General features: G+C 37.4%; 2 long non-coding RNA genes across 4 annotated transcripts in view; one reads left to right on the top strand and one right to left on the bottom strand.

Annotated features, from left to right (window-relative positions):
* The window catches only part of LOC146583947 (uncharacterized), a 412,373-nt gene that overhangs the window by 15,190 nt on the left and 376,713 nt on the right, over window positions 1–20,470 (bottom strand). Inside the window, 1 exon segment of one of the 2 annotated variants that reach the window (NR_203055.1) lies at window positions 8,808–8,932. This is a non-coding gene — a long non-coding RNA (uncharacterized LOC146583947). 2 annotated transcript variants of the gene reach the window in all.
* Window positions 1–20,470, top strand: part of LOC148000389 (uncharacterized) — a 319,504-nt gene that overhangs the window by 252,670 nt on the left and 46,364 nt on the right. The window contains exon 5 of one of the 2 annotated variants that reach the window (XR_015639646.1): window positions 18,725–18,847. This is a non-coding gene — a long non-coding RNA (uncharacterized LOC148000389). Of the gene's footprint in view, window positions 1–124; window positions 938–18,724; window positions 18,848–20,470 lie in introns of those variants that run through there. The other variant, XR_015639647.1, reaches the window with a different exon arrangement.

The following is a 20,470-nucleotide window of genomic DNA, read 5'->3' as shown; positions in this document are numbered from 1 at the left end:
TAGTTCTATATCGGGCCCAGAATACCCCGGGCCCCCATGGTCTAACTCCTTTTGAAATAATGTATGGAGCACCACCCCCATTTGTCCATTTCTTTGATTCAAACATTGCTGATTTTGCTGACAGCCCTTCTCTGAGGGCCCATTTACAGGCCCTACAGATTGTACAGAGAGACGTCTGGAGACCTTTGGCCGCTGCCTACCAGGACAAGCTTGAGCATCCCATTCCAGATTGGAGACACCGTGTGGGTGCGCAGATACCAGACCAAGAATCTCGAGCCACGGTGGAAAGGACCCTACACCGTCCTCCTTAGATCCACGCACCACACGTCAAGGCAGTCCGGTCTGAGGAATTGACTAATCACAACACTACACCCCAGACATGGAGAGTTCAGCGCACTCCAAACCCCTTAAAGTTAAAACTCCTACGTGGCTCCTCCTAGCCCTTTTGTGGCCTAGAGTCAGTGAGGGAATAAGCCCCCACCAGACAGAAATTTCTTGACCAAGTCGAGTGAAAGATTTCACTCAAAGTTAGCAAAAAAATGGGGGAATGAAAGACCCCAGCTTAGCAGCAGTAACGCCATTTTGCAAGGCTATATTTAAGATGACTGGTTCAGAGAAAGGTTAGAACACTGAGTACACAGCGGCTGCCAAACAAGATGTGTTTGGTTGAAGGCCTGGCAACAGGAGGACTGCTGTTGAGCACCTGACAATGAGAAAAGCCCCAGGAGAGGTCCCACACCCTGGTGGGGGGCCGAGTCAGTCGTTATGTTCCAAGAAGGTAGCTAAGAAACTTGCCCCCGGGCTGAACCCTTGGGGGGCCGAGTCAGCCGTTATGTTTCTAGAAGGTAGCTAGGAAACTTGCCCCCGGGCTAAACCCTTGCCATATTAGAATCCACCAATTATATCCCTGTAACCATGCATCTGCTTCTGTATGCTTGCTTCTGCTCCCCAAAATCCTATAAAAGCCCATCCTTGGTTCTGTGGGGCGCGCCAGTCCCCCGAGTGACTGAAGCGCCCGCAGGTGCCTGTGCCTGTGTATCCCGACAATAAACCAAATCCTCTTGCTGATTGCATCCTGTGGTGTCTTGGTCTGGTCTTTGGAGTTGGAGGGTCTCCATCCCGAGGGAAAGTTCTGCCTGAGAGCTTTTCAATTTAACCTCAATGATGCAGGTCTCTTGTTAATCACTGCTAATTTCTTAGCTCCAGCTAACCAGCATCAATTGTCCCAGTAGTCTTTTCTTGACTGTAAAGCAGGCCCACATGGCCGAAGCTACCAAGCTCTGCTGCTTTCAGGAGCTAGAACCTCCTTGTTCTATTACCTTACCACTAACCTCCTCTTTTCCAACTCCTTCACTGCCTAAGCTTAGTTATCCTGGATTCTTCTCTGTAGATTGACCTTGAACTCAAAGATATGCATGGGATTAAAGGTATGTGTGTACCAACATGCCTGGATTTAAGCTGGGGAACTTTGTCTCAGGCTGGCCTTGAACTCAGAGATCACCTTATCTTTATCTCTTGGGTTTAAAGGTGTTTACCACCATGCCTGAATCTATACTTGGCTGGGTAGAATTTTGCCCCAAAATTCCACTTCCTTAATTTGTTATCTCCTGTAACACAGGATTCAGCCCCATTTCAGTTCCTAATATCCCTTAAATCCTTGAACCATACATTTTATATTTTCCTTTCACAGCTTAATATGCTTGTTTAAAATGCTTTTTATGAGACTTAACCAGAGAACAAAGTGTAAGATAGACATTTTTGAGACTTCCCTTGTCAAGTAATTGATCTGATCTCTTCACCTTAGCCTCGGGCAGATGCTTCAAAGAATAGCAAAAAGTAGCCACATTCTTCACCAAAACAATCATTATGCCACATACTGAAATTCTTCTCCACTGAAACCTCCTGTACTAGGTCAGCACAGTTAAATAACTCTCAGCAACAAAGTCATCCATGTACCTACTAGGATAATCCATTAAGCTCAATTTAAAGCATTCTACTGCTTTCCAAATCCAAAGTCCCCAAATCCACATTCTTCCAAACAAAACTATGGTCAAGCCTATCATAGCAGTACCTTACTTTTAGTACTAACTTCTGTCTTAGGGTTTTACTGCTGTGAACAGACACCATAACCAAGGCAGTTCTTATAAGGAGAACATTTAATTGGCTTAAAGGTTCAGAAGTTCAGTCCATTATCATCAAGGTAGGAAGCATGGCAGCATCCAGGCAGGCAAAGTACAGACATAGATGAGAATTCTACATCTTCATGTGAAGGCTGCTAGTGGAAGACTGACTTCCAGAAAGCTAGGATGAGGGTCTTAAAGCCCACATCCACACCTACTCCAACAAGGCCACACCTACTTCCACAGTTTCACACCTTCTAATAGTGTCACTCCCTAGGCCAAGAACATATAAACGATCACACAAGCATCACCAACAGAATACAGGAAATGGAAGAAATAGTCTTGAGCATTGAAGATTCAATAAAATAAATACATTTGTCAAAGAAATTAAATCTAAATAATTCCTGCCAAAAACCTCCAGAAAATCTGGGATACTATGAAATGATCAAATAATAATAAAAGAAGGGGTAGATTCACATCCTGAAGGCCCAGAAAATAATTTCAACAAACCCAAAGGGAGTAAAATAACCCTAATGTAAAGAAACAGATACAAATACAAGAAGTTCACAGAACATCAAATAGATTGGAGCAGAAAATAAAGTACCTTTGCCACATAATAATCAAAGTACTAAACATTCAGCACAGATAAGTAATACTAAAATTTTCAAGAGAAAAAGAGTAAGTAACATGTAAAGAACTATAACTTGATTTCTCGGTGAACACTCTAAAAGCCAGAAGGGCTTGGACAGATGTCTTGCAGACTCTAAGAGACCACAGATGTCAGCTCAGAATACTTTACCAAGCAAAACTTTCAATCACCATAGATGAAGAAAACAAGACATTCCATGATAAACTCAAATTTAACCAAAATATATCCACAAATCCAACCTTATAGAAAGTACTATAAGAAAAAAATCTAACCCAAAAAGGTTAAAAAAACCCACAAAACCATGGGCAATAAATAATCTTACACCAGAAAAACAAATAAGGTAAGCACACACATGTGCACATGCATGCACACACATATACAAACACGCAAAAACACACATACTACCACCACTACCAATAGCAACAAATTAACAGTAATTTACAATCATCAGTCACTAATATCTCCCAATATCAATGAACTCAATCAGTCCCCTAATAAAAAAACAAAGACTAACAGAATGGATATAAAAATAGGATCCATCCTTCTGCTGCATACAAGAAATGCACCTCTATACCAAAGATAGACATTGCCTCAGAGCAAAGGGTTGATTAAAGATTTTCCAAACAGATGGACTTTATAAAAAGCTGGTGTAGCCATTCTAAATATTCAACAAAATAGACAAAAATAAAACAAAGTTAATCAAAAGGGACAGAAAAGACATTTCATACTCTAAAAAGGAAAAATCAACCAAAGTGAAATTTTAGTTCTTAACATCTGTTTCCCAAACTCCAGGGTACCTGCGTTAGTAAAGGAAACACTTTAAAAGTTTAAATCATACCTGGACTCTCACACATTGATAGTGTGAGCCTTCAATCCCTGACTCTGACTAGTGGATTGGCCATTTAGACAAAAACTAAACAGAAATACTGGAGCTAAAAGACATTATGACCCAATGTCCCTAACAGATGTCTACAGAACATTTCACCCAAACACAAAAGACTATACTTTCTTCTCAGCACCTCATGGAACATTCCCCAAAAATGACCACATTACACAAAGTAAGTCTCAACAGATGCAAGAAAATTAAAATACCCACTTCATCTTATCACACCACCATGGGTTAAAGCTGGATTTTAACAATAGCAACAAATCCATGGCAACTGTACAACTCTCAGCTGAATAACGTGGTCAAGGCAGAAATAAAGACTTCCAAGAGTTCAATAAAAATGGATGTACAACATACCCAAACTCATGGGACACAATAAAAGCAATGCGGTACGTCTGATATCACTAGAACAAAAAGAAGCTCACTAAGAGGAGTAGATGGCAGGAAATAATCAAACTTAGGATGAAATCAATAAAATGGAAAGAGAACAAAACAAAGAATTAATAAAACACAGAGTTGGTTCTTTGAGAAAATCGACAAGATAAACAAATCTTGTCCCAACTCAAAGATGGAGAAAGACAGTATCCAAATTAACAAAATCAGGAACAAAACGGGGGCATATAATAACAGAAATTGAGGAAATACAAAAAATCACTAGGCCATACTTTTATAAAGCCTGTACTCCAAAAAATTGGAAAATCTAAAGGAAATGGACATTTTCTCAATAGATACCACTCTCGAACAATATCATATAATTTAAATATACCTATAATTCCTAAAGAAATAGAAGTTTCCTAATCCACTAACCCCCCAAAAATAATAACTCCAGGAATAGATGTTTTTAGTGGAGAATTCTATCAGTCATTCAAAGAAGAGATAACACTAGTACTATTGCTCATATTCTACGAAATAGAAGGAACATTGTCAAATTCATTTTATGAGGCCACAGTCACTCTGATACTGAAACCACACAAAGAAAGATAATTACAAACCAATTTTCTTCATGAACATAGATGCAAAAATAGTCAAGAAAGATCACCCAGCATGATCAAATAGTCTTCATTCCAGACATACAGGGATGGATCAACATACAATAATCAGTCAATGTTTCCCACCACATAACAAACTGAAAGAAAAAAAAAACCTACATGATAATCTCACTAGATGCTAAAAAACTGTTTGGCAAAATCCAACATCCTTTCATGATAACAGTCTTGGAGAATTCAGGGATAAAAGGGACAGACATACTGAAACATAATAAAGACAATTTACTTCCTATAGCCAACAGCAAATTAAATGAAGAGAAACTCAAAGCAATTCCACTAGAATCCGGAAGAAGAAAAGGCTGCTTTCTCTCTCCATGTGTGTTCAATATAGCAATTGAGTTCTACCTGGAGCAATTAAGACCATTGAAGAAGATAAAAGGGATACAAGTTAGGAAGAACTTAAAATATCTTTATTTGCAGATAAATATCTATATTTGCAGATGGAATATATAAGAGACAGCAAAAATTCTATCAGGGTGCTCCTATAGCTGAGGGACATGTTTAATGAAGTGGCTAAATACAAGTTAACTCAAAGAATCAGTAGCTCTCCCATATAAAAATGATGAATGGCCTGAGAAATGAAAAAACACCCTTCAAAATAGCCACAAACAATATAAAATATCTTGGGGTAACTAACCAAGCAGAGGAGAGAATTTCATGGCAAAAGTATCAAGCCTTTGAAGAAAGAAATAGAAAAAAATATCAGAAGATAGAAAGATCTTGCTGATTATGGATCAGTAGGAATAACATAGTGAAAATGGCCATCTTAACAAAAGCAATCCACAGTTTTAAGGTAATCTCCATCAAAATTCTAAAGAAACTCTTTACAGAGCTTGAAAGGATAATACTCAACTTCCTATGAAAACATAAAAAACCTAGGATAACTGAAAAGCCCTGTATAATAAAGAACATCTGGAGGCTACCACCGTTCCTGATCTTATGAGCTATAGCAACAAAAACTGCATGGAAATTGCATAAACCAGACAGGCAGATTAATAAAATAGAGTCAAAGACCCAGATGTAAATCCAGTGTATGGCCACCTGATTTGTTAAATTTAATTTAATTTAATTATTTACTGCCCTCCTCCCTGTTACCCTCTCCAACAATCCTTCCCCCTCCTCCTCTCCTCTGAGTTGTAGGGAGGATATCCTTGGTGAAGCTAAGGAACCCTGAAAAGGGATGAGAAGAAGAATTTTAGAGTCCCGAGGGGTTCAAAACACCAAGAGAATAGGACCCACATAATCAACTAAGTGAGGCTCATAGCGGCTTACAGAGACTTAAGCAGCAATCTTGGATCCTCTATGGTTCAGAGCTAGGTCCTCTGTATATGTGTGTTAGGCTGCATAGCTTGGTGTTCTTGTGGGACTCACCACATTGGGAGTTGGGAATATTTCTGACCCTTTTGTCTCTTTTAGGACCCCTTTCCTTCTACTGGGTTGCTCTGTCTGCCTTGATATGAGGGTTTGTACCCAATCTTACTGTAATATTTGTTAAACATTTTTAGTTGGTATCACTGGCAAACCTGCTCTTTTTTGAAGGGAAATGGAGGAGGAATGGATCTAGAGCAGACAAGGTATGTCTGAGAGACGGGGATGTGTGGAGGGGTAACAGGGAGGAATAGAGGCAGGAAAAACTTTGGTGAGGATGCAATATACATAAAGAGAACAAAAGCATTTAAACAGATTCATAACAAAGGAAGAAATAGGAATAGTAATAAAAACACTTTGTACAAAAAGAAAGCCAGGAAACAAAACTGAGGCCCAGATACATGCAATACTAAATACTACATACAGTCTTTGGAAAAAGATCTACAACTATGAAGGTTTAATTTATTCAAAAATTAAAAATAGAAACAGAGGGTCCACCCCCCAAACTCTTTCTACAAGTCCAGTGTCACTCTAATACCAAAAACAGGTAGGGACACACGAAAACACCGAAAGTACAGAGCAATATCCAGGATGAATACAGATCCAAAACCCCCAATGTCTAACTTTTTGTCAGTTTCTTTCAAATTTAGTCCTTGGGTTTGATTTGCATATGTTCACTGGTATTTCTTAGAGCATGGTTCATTCTCTCTCTATCTCTCTCCGTGTCTCTCTCTGTGTCCCCTCTCTCTCTCTCTCTCTCTCTCTCTCTCTCTCTCTCTCTCTCTCTCTCCCTCTCCCTCTCCCTCTTCCTCTTCCTTTCTCTCCTTCCCTTCATTCCGCTCCTCCCCTTCCCTTCCTCTCCCTTCCCCTTCTCCCTTTCTCTTCCTTTCCCTTTCTTTCCTGTCCCTTTCTACCTCTCCCTCCGTTTTCCTTACCCCTTTCCTGTTCTCCCTCCTTCTACATCTCCTTTCTCCTCTCTCACTTTCCCTTTCCTCTCGCTATTCCCTTCCATCTTTTCCTCCATCTCTTGTTCCCCTTTTGTCCCCATCTCACCCCCCCTTTCTCCATTAACCTTGCCTGGAGTTTCGTAAGCTTCTAAGACTGTATATTCTTGGCGTGTATTCATTGTTGTCCTTGTTTTGTTTTTTTTGAGTTGGAGTCCCATGGTGACCTAATCTGACCTTGAACTCCCTATACAGCTCAGGGTAACCTTGAGTTTCTAATTCTCTGGACCCCACCTCCTAAATTCTGGGGAGTTGCTTTACTGTTCCTGGGTAGCCTAAAGTTTGTGAAGTCATGGTTTAGAGACCCCTCAGAAGGAAGACCTTCCTTCCTTCCCTTACTGAAAACAGAAAACTCGAATGACCTTTCCGGCCCAACGGGGTTGCATATACACCAGAGAGTCAGAGTGTGGACATTTGCAACTCTCTTGATAGTAATTACTAGGGAGAATAAGGTGGCTTTACAAACAGATCTTAAATAGCATGGGAGATATGGACAAAGTTCAAAAAGACTGTGCCTTACACTGAACCTTTTGCAAAGATTTTTAAAGATTGTACAGTTGGAATGTTGCAGCTCCAGTCTGATTAAAACTCATCCTGAGCTATCTTCAGCCCTCATATTAGCCATTTCTTCTTTTTTATCTTTTTGAGAATAGTTTGGATTTTTATTTTTACATGTTGCTCAACACAAATTTATGCAGATGATTATTATATTTGTGTCTTTCAAGTCATATGAGTGAAAAATAGAGATATTTTGTATTTTTTGGTATACAGCGAAAAGAAAATTCAGAAGGGCCTGGTGCTTTAGAAAGTTTACAACAGAGCACGTGAATGCCCAGTTTGGGTAACTGCATAATTCATAATGCAGCATGATTAAATTGAAAGGTATCTTATTGACTATAGATGTTCTACATATGGATCTGACTACTTACTAGGAGCATTTACGTGTTTTCTATTCCAATGCTTCTTACCTATACACTCTCAGAGAATAGAGAACAGTCTTATTTAAGATTTTCAAGGTCAAAACCATGATTCAAGTCACACAGTCAATGTATCTGGTGCACTTCTCTATGGCTCTTGGGTTGGTAATGACTGGGTTCACTTCCAGTCCTGTTCTGTGAACTTCAGTGCCATTCCTTAGCCAGCGAGTAACTAGAAACATTCCTGTCACATCATTTCCTCGAGTCCCTCCAAACACGACAATCTTTTTAATAGGTTCTTCAGCAACACAAGATGTCATTTTACCCAATACTAAAATTTGGTCTGATTTCTGCAATTCAGAAGAGAGGCAGTCAAAGAATGCTTAACTTCTGTTAAAAGTTTTCAAGTTTAGATCTAAGTGAGAAGAAAAAAATACAGCTCTTTTGTGAACTGACCACAAAACTGTTTCTGTCACAACTTCCAAGCTTGTTTACTCTATGGGTACTTCCTCCTGTAATCCCTCCCTTACCACATCTGGATTAAAATATGCACAGATCCAGGGTAGAGATGCAGCTGTTAACTTCTCACCGACTTGGATGGTCAGCAGATCAAAGTACACTTGTGTTAGCATCTCCTGGTATAAAAACTCTGTTTTCTACTCAGAATGATTATTTACAAAATAATACCACATTAAGCCCAATCCTCCCAAATATAACAATGTGACTTATTCAGTGTTTTTGTTTCTACTGACATTTAAAAATATTTTCAAAGTAAGCAAGGCACTTTTCCTGATATGAAGGCATTGTTGTCTCTGACCTCCTTTTGAACAGCATCCTTCCTTTTCAGCATAGATGTCCACAGTCAGAGGCACAAGAGCCCAGTCATGATATGGTTAGTGACACAGAACATGGCAGATATGCAGCAGGCAAAAATGTTCAATCCTGAGGAGAGAACAAACTTCTTTTTGTTTTCATTTTTTTATTGGATATTTTTTATTTACATTTCAAATGTCATCCCCCTTCCTGGTTTCCCATCAATAAACCCCCTATTCCATACCCCTCCTCCTACTTCTGTGAGGGTGTTCCCACTATTACTGTATGCAGTGCAATGTGTGCTTTGAGCTTTAGTGAAGTTTTGTTTTTTTGTTTTTTGTTTTTTAATGAATTTGCATGCTCTTGCATTTGCAGCATAGATGTTGAGAACTGAGAGTTCATCTTAGATTTTTTTCTTTGAAGAGTATGAAATGTCCTTCCTTATCTTTTTTGATAACTTTTGGTTTAAAGTTAATTTTATTTGATATCTGAATGGCTACTCTAGCTTATTTCTTGGGACCATTTACTTGGAAAATTATTTTCCAGCCTTTTTCTCTGAGGTACTGGCTGTCTTTGTCACTGGGGTGTGTTTCCTGTATGCAGCAAAATGCTGGGTCCTCTTTATGTATCCAGTCTGTTAGTCTATGTCTTTTGGGGAATTGAGTCTATTGATGTTGAAAGATATTAGGGACCAATGATTGTTGTTTCCTGTTATTTTTGTTGTTAATGGTGGAATTATGTTTGTGTGCTATCTTCTTTTGGGTTTGTTGAAAGACTTTTTTTCTTGCTTTTTCCAGGGTGTAGTTTCCCTACTTGTGTTGAAGTTTTCCATCTATTATTCTTTGTAGGGTTGAATTTGTGGAAAGATATTATATAAATTTGGTTTTGTCATGGAATATCTTGGTTTCTCCACCTATGTTAATTGAGAGTTTTGCTGAGTTTAATAGTTTAATAGCCTGGGCTGGCATTTGTATTCTCTTAGGGTCTATATGACATCTGTCCAGGATCTTCTGGATTTTAGAGTCCCTGATGAAAAGTCTGGTGTAATTCTGATAGGTCTGCTTTTATATGTTACTTGACCTTTTCACCTTACTGCTTTTAATATCCTTTCTTTGTTTTGTGCATGTCATGTTTTGATTATTATGTGACAGGAGGAGTTTCATTTCTTGTTCAGTCTATTTGGAGGTCTGTGGTCTTCTTGTGTATTCATGGGCATCTCTTTGGGCTAGGGAACTTTCCTTCTATAGTCTTGTTGAAGATATTTACTGGCCTTTTTAGGTTGGGAATTTTATCTCTATTCTATACCTATTATCCTTAGGTTTGATCTTCTCATTGAGTCTTGAATTTCCTGGATGTTTTGGGTTAGGAGCTTTTTGCCTTTTACATTATCTTGGACAGTTATGTCAATGTTTTCTATGTAATTTTCTGCCCCTCAGATTCTTTCTTCTATCTCTTGTATTTTGTTTGTGGTGCTTACATCTATGAGTCCTGATCTCTTTGCTAGTTTTACTATCTCCAGAGTTGTCTCCCTTAGTGATTTCTTTATTGTTTCTATTTCCATTTCTAGCTCCTGGATGGTTTTGTTCAATTCCTTCACCCACTGGTTATATTTTCCTGTAATTCTTTAAAGGATTTTTGTGTTTCCTCTTTAAGGCTTCTACCTGTTTGCCTGCATTGTTTCTTATTTCTTTAAGGGAGTTATTTATGTCCTTCTTAAAGTCCTCTATCATCAACATGAGATGTGATTTTTAATCCAAATCTTGCTTTTCAGTTGCATGTTGGATAAATCTGGGGCTTGCTATGGTGGGCTAACTGGATCCTTTTTATTAGGTGCAAAACCACTTAGAATTGCCATTTCTGTTTGATGAATTGATTCCCTTCTCATGAGGAATAATTGTCTCCATTTCTAATAGCATTCTTGGCTCTATAATCTAATTTATCTAATATTAATATGGACACACTAGCTACTGGTGTTTAGTTCCCACATGGTATATTTTTCCTTCCATTTACTTTAACCTCTTTTTGTCATCATTTTTAAAGTTAATATCTTACAGGCAGAATATATTTGAAACTTGCTTTCTCATCTACTATAACAATTGCTGCTGTCCATTTGAGAGAAAAGTTGACTTATGACACTTAGACTGAATATATTCATTGATGCTTTAGTTTAAATTTATTATATTATTTGGTTTCTCTTTGTCTCATTTAGCAGTTTTCATATATCTTCTTTTCCTTCTTTTTAACAAATTCAGTTATTACTTTTCATTCTTCTTTTTCTACTTTAATGCTTTAATTTTGTTTTGCTATCCTACTGTTGTTTTAGAATTTCCAGTATCCACCTTTAGCTATTATGATCTTAAACACTATGCCATTCTATATACATAAGAAAAATTTAATAGCAATACAGAAGTCAAATATTCCTAATTGAAAAATCTCAAATATGGAATGCTTCCAAATATAAAAGCATTGAGCTTAATTTGACATCATAAGAAGATACCTGTGTGTGTTCTCATGGGACTAATTACTTTGTAAGGACAGGTACACCAACCCTCTATACAATTAGTTTTGACCTCTGTGCACAAGATGTAGATGAACATTTACAATGCCATGTTGAGACTTACCTCCAACATATTACATTCAGGTTTACAAATAATCCTAAATCTCAGAGTCCTGGCTCTGAGCATTCACAAAGGATGCTCAGCTTGTCCTCAAATTCTCCCCTCCACCATATCCCATTCTCCACGCTCCCCGCTCTGTCCTTTTCTTGTTCTCTCTCTCAATCCTTTTCCCCATCTCTATCCTTACCCTCCTTACCATCCTTTCTCCCCTACCTCTTCATCCATTTCTCTTGCCCTTTCCCCCTCACCATCCTTTCCCCCTTACCATCCTTTTCTCCCCTCACCATCCTTTTTCCCATCTCCATCCTTTCCCCCATCATTATACTTTCTCCCCTTCATTCTTCCTCCATCCTTTCAATCCTTTCTCCATTCTCCATCTTTCCCTTAGTTTTCTCAGTCATCTAATCTCATGTATTTAAAATTTCACATGACTTTGTCGTTCTTATTAACCAACCTTCTTGTTAACTGTTATGCAACAAGAATATTTCTTCTGTGTTTATTTACACATTAAACATTTCTGGTATTTGTTTTTCTTTTTTTTAAAAGAATTGCATTTTAGTCAGATTCCCTGGGTCTTTTGTCTTACAGACTTCCTTTAATATCCTCTGGTGCAGAGTCCTGCTGGTGAGGCAATATTTTGCATGTGAAAAGAAGCTCTGTTTTTTATTTACTTGAGAAAGTTTTGTTAAGTTAAAAGTCATTGAATTATTATTTATGAGGCTCAATGTTTTATAGGTTTAAAGATGACAGGAATCCTGTCAGTTTTTTCTTTGTATCTCTGTACTTAGCTTTATATGTATTTTCTTCTGGTTATTGTTTGATTTTTCTCTTTATCTTGGTTTTGTACAGTGATGTGTGTGTTCCTGTCCACCTATTCCTAACTGTCTCTTTATCACTCCTAAAACCTAAAGACAATCACTGATTGTTCTTTCCTACCTTCTTTGTTCATTATTAAAGTAAAATCAAAATCAAATAAGCTATTTCAGTAGACCCATAACTCCTAATGAAAACGATACAGTAATTAGAAGTCTCCACCAACTAAAAAAATTAGGGCTAGTTGAATTCAGGGCAGAATTCTACCAGATCTTTAATGAAAAAAAATAGTACCAATATATTTCAAATAATTACAGAAAATAGAAACTGAAGTGACATTTTTAATTTGTTTTATGAAGGTACTATTAACCTGATGCTAGAACCACACAAAGACCCAACAAAAAACGTGTGGACCAATATTTCTTATGAACATAGATACAAATTTTTTCAAAACAATTTACTGATTAATGCTAAAAACACATTAAAAGGTTATCCACTATCATGAATTTGGACTTCATCCCAGAATTTCAAGAAAGGTTAAACATATATAAATCAATAAACATAGTCTGATATATAAACAGACTGAAAGACAAAAACCATATGATCTCATTAGATGAAAACAAGGCATTTGACAAAATCCAACATCCCTTCATGATAAAATTTCTGGGGAGAATAGTAACTCAAAATATATACTTCTTTGCAATAAAGGCAATTAGGCAAGCATAGCCAACACCAACATAAATGGAGAGAAATTTAAAAGACTTTCCCTAAAATAAGGAACAAGACAGAAATCTCTACTCTTTTCATTCCTATTGAATATAGTATTTAAAATCTTAGCGAGAGCAATAAGACAACTGAAGGATACAAATGGGGAAACAAATAAGAAAGTCAAAATATCTTTATTTGCTAAAAGGTCCAAGATATCCCACCAGTCAACATCTACAGCTGATAAGCCCTTTCAGCAAAGTAGAATACAAAATTAAAATTTTAAAGGAGCAATTTAAAAAACTATACAAATGACAAACAACCTGAGAGTGGAATCAGGGAAGCTGTGCCTTTCACAAGAGGGTCATAAAATCTTTCTTCAGGTAACATTAATGAAGCAAGTTAACAACTTATATGATAAAAACTTCAACACACTGAAAAAAACATTGAAGAGGGCACCAGAAAATGGATAGATCTCCCAGGATGATTGATTGGTAAGGTTAAGATAGTGAAAATGCCTACCCTACCCAAAGCCACCTACAAATTAATTGCAATCATCCTGAGTGGAGTAAGGCAGCCCCCAAAGACAAATGCAATATGTTTTCTCATATATATATATATATATATATATATATATATATATATATATGAATGATAGGTGGGTTTCAAACCTTCAATATGCACGCTACTACCTATTGTAACCACACTAGTGAAATATTGAATAGGGGACTACTGTGTGGGGCCTCCTGGACTGGAATAGGGTGAAGGGAGACAGAGTCAGGTGCAGGTACAGCCTTAAAGACTGATGGTCTCTGGACTGTCTAGCTCTCTAACTATACTGAGTGCTCATTGATAACTTCTAAAATGCTAAAATCCTCTGGTCTAGGTGATTAACACCTGTAGCCTAGTGCCTGGGGTTTATGTAATGTAGCCTTTGTTCTATATCTGCATGGTTCTAACTTCCAGCCTGCTAGTTGAAGTCACAGGAACAAAAGCGAATTTAATCTTTATTTCTAAGTTCTCTCTAAAAAGTTCTTCCTAAAAGGTTATATGAAAGTTCTCAAAGGTTCTTCTCTCTATAGAGTTCTTCCTTTCTCTTCTCCTACTCTCTCCTCTTGCTCTGATGTAATAAAATCTTTCCTCCCAAATGCCATTATTCCCAATGCCTTTACTCCTAATGTCATTTACATACAATTGTCATTCAATGTAATTGGACTCAGTCTTTTATTTCTTTTTCTAGGAGAATATGGTTTATCCAAGAATCCCCCACCCTTGTTTTTAAACAAAAGTTCAGTAGCTATTCAAATATAAATTCAAATCATAAATTGAATATGAAATTTACAACACAGAATGTTTACATGCATATCCATTAAGAGTAATTATCTGGCCAAACATTCATTATCTGTCACTAGTTCTCCCGGTTAATGGAGAGTTAAAGACCATAACTAAGTTATCATTGGTGAAGTTTTGTATAGATAAACCCAATTAACATTTTATCTTCTGTCCTTGAACCTACAGTAAATCAGTAGTTCTCTTTTCACAACTTATGGTTATTGTTTTACAATCTCTTCGGGTGAGCTCTAAGATATAGATGCCTGGTTGCTATCTTTGAAACAATCAACTTGTGACACTTGAAGATTTGCATTCCAGTTTTAACACTGAGAACTTAATAGCAGTCTTATTATAAAAGAGCTTAATAATTACTAATATAACTTTAGGAATTCTTATAGGATCATCATTGCGAAGAGGCATCTATTTGTATAGCATCATACAACATAGTACATCTTCATTGTTCTGCAGAGATCTGCTCAAAAGTTTAGACTAATACCTCATGATACATATATACATTGGAATCTTTCCTAAAATGTAATCTTGGCCTTGTCTAAAGAAATGAATCTGTCAATAACTTTTTTTTTGTTGTTGTTCTTTTTTTTTTTCCGGAGCTGGGGACCTAACCCAGGGCCTTGCGCTTCCTAGGCAAGCGCTCTATCACTGAGCTAAATCTCCAACCCTGTCAATAACTTTAATAGTCCGTGGTGGAACCATCTCAGAAAGACTGCCTGGTAGTTTTTAGCTTCTCTTTGATGGCTCCTGGCAGAGGACTAAGGCATGTGTAGCAGACGTTCTTCTACAAAGGAAGGGGAAATAGAATATAGTGTTATAAAGATGAAAAGGGGGAACTAGAAGGTTTAAATAGGGAGAAGAGTGGAAGAGAAGGGCCACAGAGGGATATGAGGAAGGACACACAACACTTAGGCTATCTGAAAAAGCCATGGAAGTCTCCTACTGTAGAATCTTCCTAAAATAAAGAGGATTTGCTTGGACATAGAACAATTGAAAGGTGCTATCGCTGGAAGACCTACAGTATAAAGAAAAATGTTCAAGTTTCTTTTTCACTATAAGGATATGTGAGATGGAAATTGCATAAAAATGGAAAGCTGTGGCAACGGTCAAATATGCAGGGAAATAGGAAAGGTATTTTTCTTGTTTTATGAAATCTTCTTATAAGATAATTTGCAATTTGGATAAACAGAATAGATTGTCATAACATGTATGGAGGTGAAATAAATAAACCCAGAAAGAGACTTCAGAGAGAAGTGATAGTACTCTTTGGTAGGAGTCATATAGTTTATGTGAGGTAGGCTGCATTATTCACAAATGAACACCTCAAGTTCATAATGCTGAATCCACCCAAAAGCAACTAGTAAGAGCTCAAAGCAAGTATGCCTAGCAAGCCATTTAAATAAATAACATTAAAAAAATAGAAATCTATTCTACCTGAATACAGGAGCATATACACAAGTTAGAAATGGAATTTTATGTGTTGAGAATTTTCCAAATATAGATTTTTCCATGAGCACTTTGCCAATTTGTTGAAATACCAAAACGAAATATCTTCTCATTAGTTGATAGGAATAGCTGATTGGCTTCAGGAATCAAGGAAATACACAGCTCCAATTTCTGCAAATATCACTTCCTAATTGGGATGAAAAATGATAGGGTGATTAATTATGCACAGCCAATGATGACCTTCTTCATTTGGATTCATGAATTTTTGTGAGCCATCTTTTTCAGATACTTTATTTATATAAGAATCAAAATGAAGTGAACTTGGCATCAGGCTTTTATATCTCTGAATCACCAAGAATGGAGCAAATATTATTAATAAATAATGATATATATCCAAACACATTGCTCTTACTGAGACTTTATTACTGCTAATATTATTTATTTTTAGGTGTGCTGTATACTGAATGTGTAAAATAAAATTTTAAATATTTACTCCATCCTCATGACATTTCTTACTTTCCATTTTGTAGGATCTGTAAATGTGCATAATAAAGTTTATTATTTACATTTACAAGTACAGTTTATTTTATATTCTTTATTATAATAGCATTCTCTTATGTACATATGAGGATGCATATAAAATGTATGAGTATATTTTATTCTGTTACATATTATCAATTGTAGAAATCGGTCTTCTCTATAATTTGATAACTGGAAAAACCAGATAAACCTAGGGAAGCTTGTATACATTGGAGAATCAGCTCTGGCACCTTTTCTTGCTCTGAGGCACCATGTAATAGGACCAAGAACCTTCAGATACTCAAATGGTTGTAGGTGACTTTAACACTGTCCATATATGAGACCATAGAAAAGGTAAAAGCCTTACAATAATTTCCCCTTTCAAAAAACATGCAGCAATACTCAACCAATTACCGAAGAGATTAGGTAAATTGCTGCATGTAAAGCAATTAGAATAGTGTGTAGCCATGAAACTCAAGACTGATGATCAAAATGCGGATGCTTCACTCCTTCTTTAAAAGGGGAACAAGAATACCCTTGGCAGGGAAGAGAGAGGCAAAGATTAAAACAGAGACTGAAGGAACACCCATTCAGAGTCTGCCCCACATGTGGCCCATACATATACAGCCACCCAATTAGACAAGATGGATGAAGCAAAGAAGTGCAGACCGACAGGAGCCGGATGTAGATCTCTCCTGAGAGACACACCCAGAATACAGCAAATACATAGGGGAATGCCAGCAGCAAACCACTGAACTGAGAACAGGACCCCCTTTGAAGGAATCAGAGAAAGAACTGGAAGAGCTTGAAGGGGCTCGAGACCCCATATGAACAACAATGCCAACCAACCAGAGCTTCCAGGAACTAAGCCACTACCCAAAGACTATACATGGACTGACCCTGGACTCTGACCTCATAGGTAGCAATGAATAGCCTAGTAAGAGCACCAGTGGAAGGGGAAGCCCTTGGTCCTGCTAAGACTGAACCCCCAGTGATCATGATTGTTGGGGGGAGGGCGGCAATGGGGGGAGGATGGGGAGGGGAACACCAATATAGAAGGGGAGGGGAGGGGTTGGGGGGATGTTCGCCTGGAAACCGGGAAAGGGAATAACAATTGAAATGTAAATAAATACTCAAGTTAATAAAGAAAAAAAGAAAAAAAAAGAATAGTGTGTAGCACTCATTAGTACTTGCTGCTTGCACTTACATTAGTGGCAGCAATAGTAAATGCTAACGCTTACCTGGCACTTATGAAATGCTATGTGGGCACTATTCTATACATCTTTGCATGAGTCAATTCACTTAATACTTATTAAAAAGAAACAGAAACCACCTGATAAGCTGGTTTTAACTCTACTTTTGTATAAAGCCAGAGACACTTAGTTTTCTACGGAAGCGTGCATTCACTGCCTTCTCTGTGAGGAATCCATGCTTCTGGTTAGAACAGAAGAATGGGTTGGGAGCTTCATTGAAATAAGCTTGAAAAGAATAGTTTGGCTAAATTGTCCTGAATCAGATGAAGTTATCTTATGAGGCTATTTCCTTGCCCTGAACATCATATTTGACCATCAAAGTCTCAATTGTTTTTCAACATGAAATGAGCAATTTATCACTAATGTTTAAAATTTACTTTGAAATGATTTTGGCAGTATAAAAATGATTTAGGGAGTTGGGGATTTAGCTCAGTGGTAGAGCGCATGCCTAGGAAGTGCAAGGCCCTGGGTTCGGTCCCCAGCTCCGAAAAAAAAAAAAGAACCAAAAAAAAAAATGATTTAGACATTGATACTTAAAAAGAAACCAAACTAAATTAGGCTTCCCCCTCTCACTTTCTCTTTCTCTCTTCTCTCTCTTTCTCTCTCTCATACTATCTCTTACATACTCTCCCTCCCAATCTCCTTTCTCTCTCTCTTCTTTCTGCCCTCCTTCCCTCTCTCCTCTCTTGTATGTGTGCTCATGTACAAATGTGCACTTATGCACATGTGTATTTGTCTGGTTTTATTTATTAGTGCAAATGAATTACAGCATTCTCAGAGGCATGTACTTTGGTCTCAGATGATGATGGCTAAATACATAGATAAGAAGTAGAAATTAGTATAGGAAAGGCCTAGGATACTATTTTCCCAAGGTCCCCAGTGACTTGTGTCCTCCAGATAGACCTTGTCTCCCATAGAATTTACAACTCCTCAAAATAACACTAGCACATGGTGACAATGTATTTAAATAGATGAGTATGTGGGTAAGGTTTACATCATCACAGGGTCTGTAGCCTTTCTTGGGATACTACAATGAGAAATAGATTGATAATACATTGTTAAGTGAATAGGCAACCAACCAATGGCCATTTATAGTGTCTTCTCTACTTTGAGGGTTTCCTCTTTGGAGAAATCTGTAGTTGAGTCAAGCCTGAAGATGGTAATAATACTTCTGGAAAAATGCTGAAATATAAAAGTTAAACTATCTGGGCCATTTCTTCTAGGGTCACCTAACCCTTTCCATGACTGTGTGGGCCCTATGAGGATGGCCAGTCCTGGATAAATCTTGAAGCTTTCTTCCAATGTGAGAAAAGAACTAGAAGTGATTTTGAACATCACCTAGACAGGTAAGAGAGAACCAAGTATCCTGGGACATTTGCAGTTATTTTCATTTGCCTTTATTGCTTCCTTAAAGACTTCTCCATGACCCTATTCTCTCATTTTTTTAAATTCCTTTTCTTACCTTCTTTCCATTATTCATCTCTTACATTCTCCCCATTCTCTCTCTGTTCCTTTACTGATCATGAACAGATACCTAGTAAGTTCTGAGCAGGTTTTTTACTGACTGATGCTTGTGTAGAAACTCACTTTTGATCTGGGGACCTTGTTTCTATACATAAGGCTTTCATGGTTGCAGTAGTGGTCATGTTAGAAAAAGCCTTACCATGAATGCTGTTCTATAAGGTGCCTTAGGGAGTGCTTTAGTGATTTACGCAATGATGGGTTCTTTCTATACAACCATGCTTGAAAGCATAGAACTGCTTTAGTCTTGTATTACAGCTGCCTGCTCTTTTTTAAGGAAACATCTTCAGAAGTTTAAGACAAAATTTGCCTGCTAGATATTTTATGGCATGATTTCCCCACTTGGTACTGGTGCAAAGCCAAGACCACTCCATAACTCCAGCTATACACAGAAAGCAAGCAGAGAAGGGAGCACAGAAACCCATAAGCATCTGTGGAAATCAACCAGGAGATCCATTTGGAAAATGAAAAGGAAATTGTAAGGAGTATTTACAGTATTCTGAGGAGAAAAAGATATATTTGCAAATTTTATTGCTGGATTTTATAGAATTCTTAATGTATTTCTCTCTGATGCTGCAGTAAAATTATATATTGAAGACCAGATATACTTTGTATTTTCACTCTCAGGCACTGTAGCTCTCATACCATGAATCTTTTATTTCTTCCTTTAAAATAAACAAACAAGCAAGAATGAAGTCATATGTTGAACACTTAAATTTGTTGCCAACTGAAGCATATGTGAGATATACCAAGGTGGCTGAGAGAGGCATGCCCCTACCTTAAAGAGATTCTAGTGTATTGATTACAGACATAAGCACATGCACCTGCACATGACTGAAACGTTTGAAAAAGAAGGGAAATTAATATTGTCAAATACTTGTAAACAAAGTCTGAATCTATGGGTGAAACTAGACATAAAAGGACAAAGGTCATGAAAAAAGATATAGATTTTATTTTATCTGCTTTGTAGTCATGATCAAATTTACAGACTATAAATTCCTACTTAGATTTCAGGTACTATATGCTCCTAAATGCTTCCCTGAAAACATTCTCTTGCAGAGCTCACTAATGCAATTTTTAACGCATTACTCAAAACCAAGTCAGGGAATCTTTTCAGTGTAATTGACTTTAATTGTCCCTTGACCTTTGAATGAGAAATGTTTCCTATAGGCACTTGTACTTGAACACTCAGTACCCAGTTGGTGGTGTTGTATGTGGGAGGTTATACCCCTCTTTAGGAGGTCTGACCTTCCTAGAGGAACTGTGTCACTGCAGACAGGCTTTGAGAATTTGTAGTCTTGTCCCATTTCAGTGTTTCCTTCTTCCTGTGCGTTTAAAGATGGCATCTTTCAGTTTCTTGTTTCTGGTGCCAGGCTTTCTGCTTGCTGCCATGCTTCCCAGTCGTATCCACTGGCAACCATAAGGAAAACAAACTCTTACTTCCACAA

This window comes from Rattus norvegicus, chromosome 16 (genome assembly GCF_021556685.1).
Source record: "Rattus norvegicus strain SHRSP/BbbUtx chromosome 16, alternate assembly SHRSP_T2T, whole genome shotgun sequence".
NCBI classification, from domain to species: Eukaryota; Metazoa; Chordata; class Mammalia; order Rodentia; family Muridae; genus Rattus; species Rattus norvegicus.
Note: the sequence above shows the minus strand (reverse complement) of the source record. Positions and strands in the feature narration are given on the sequence as shown.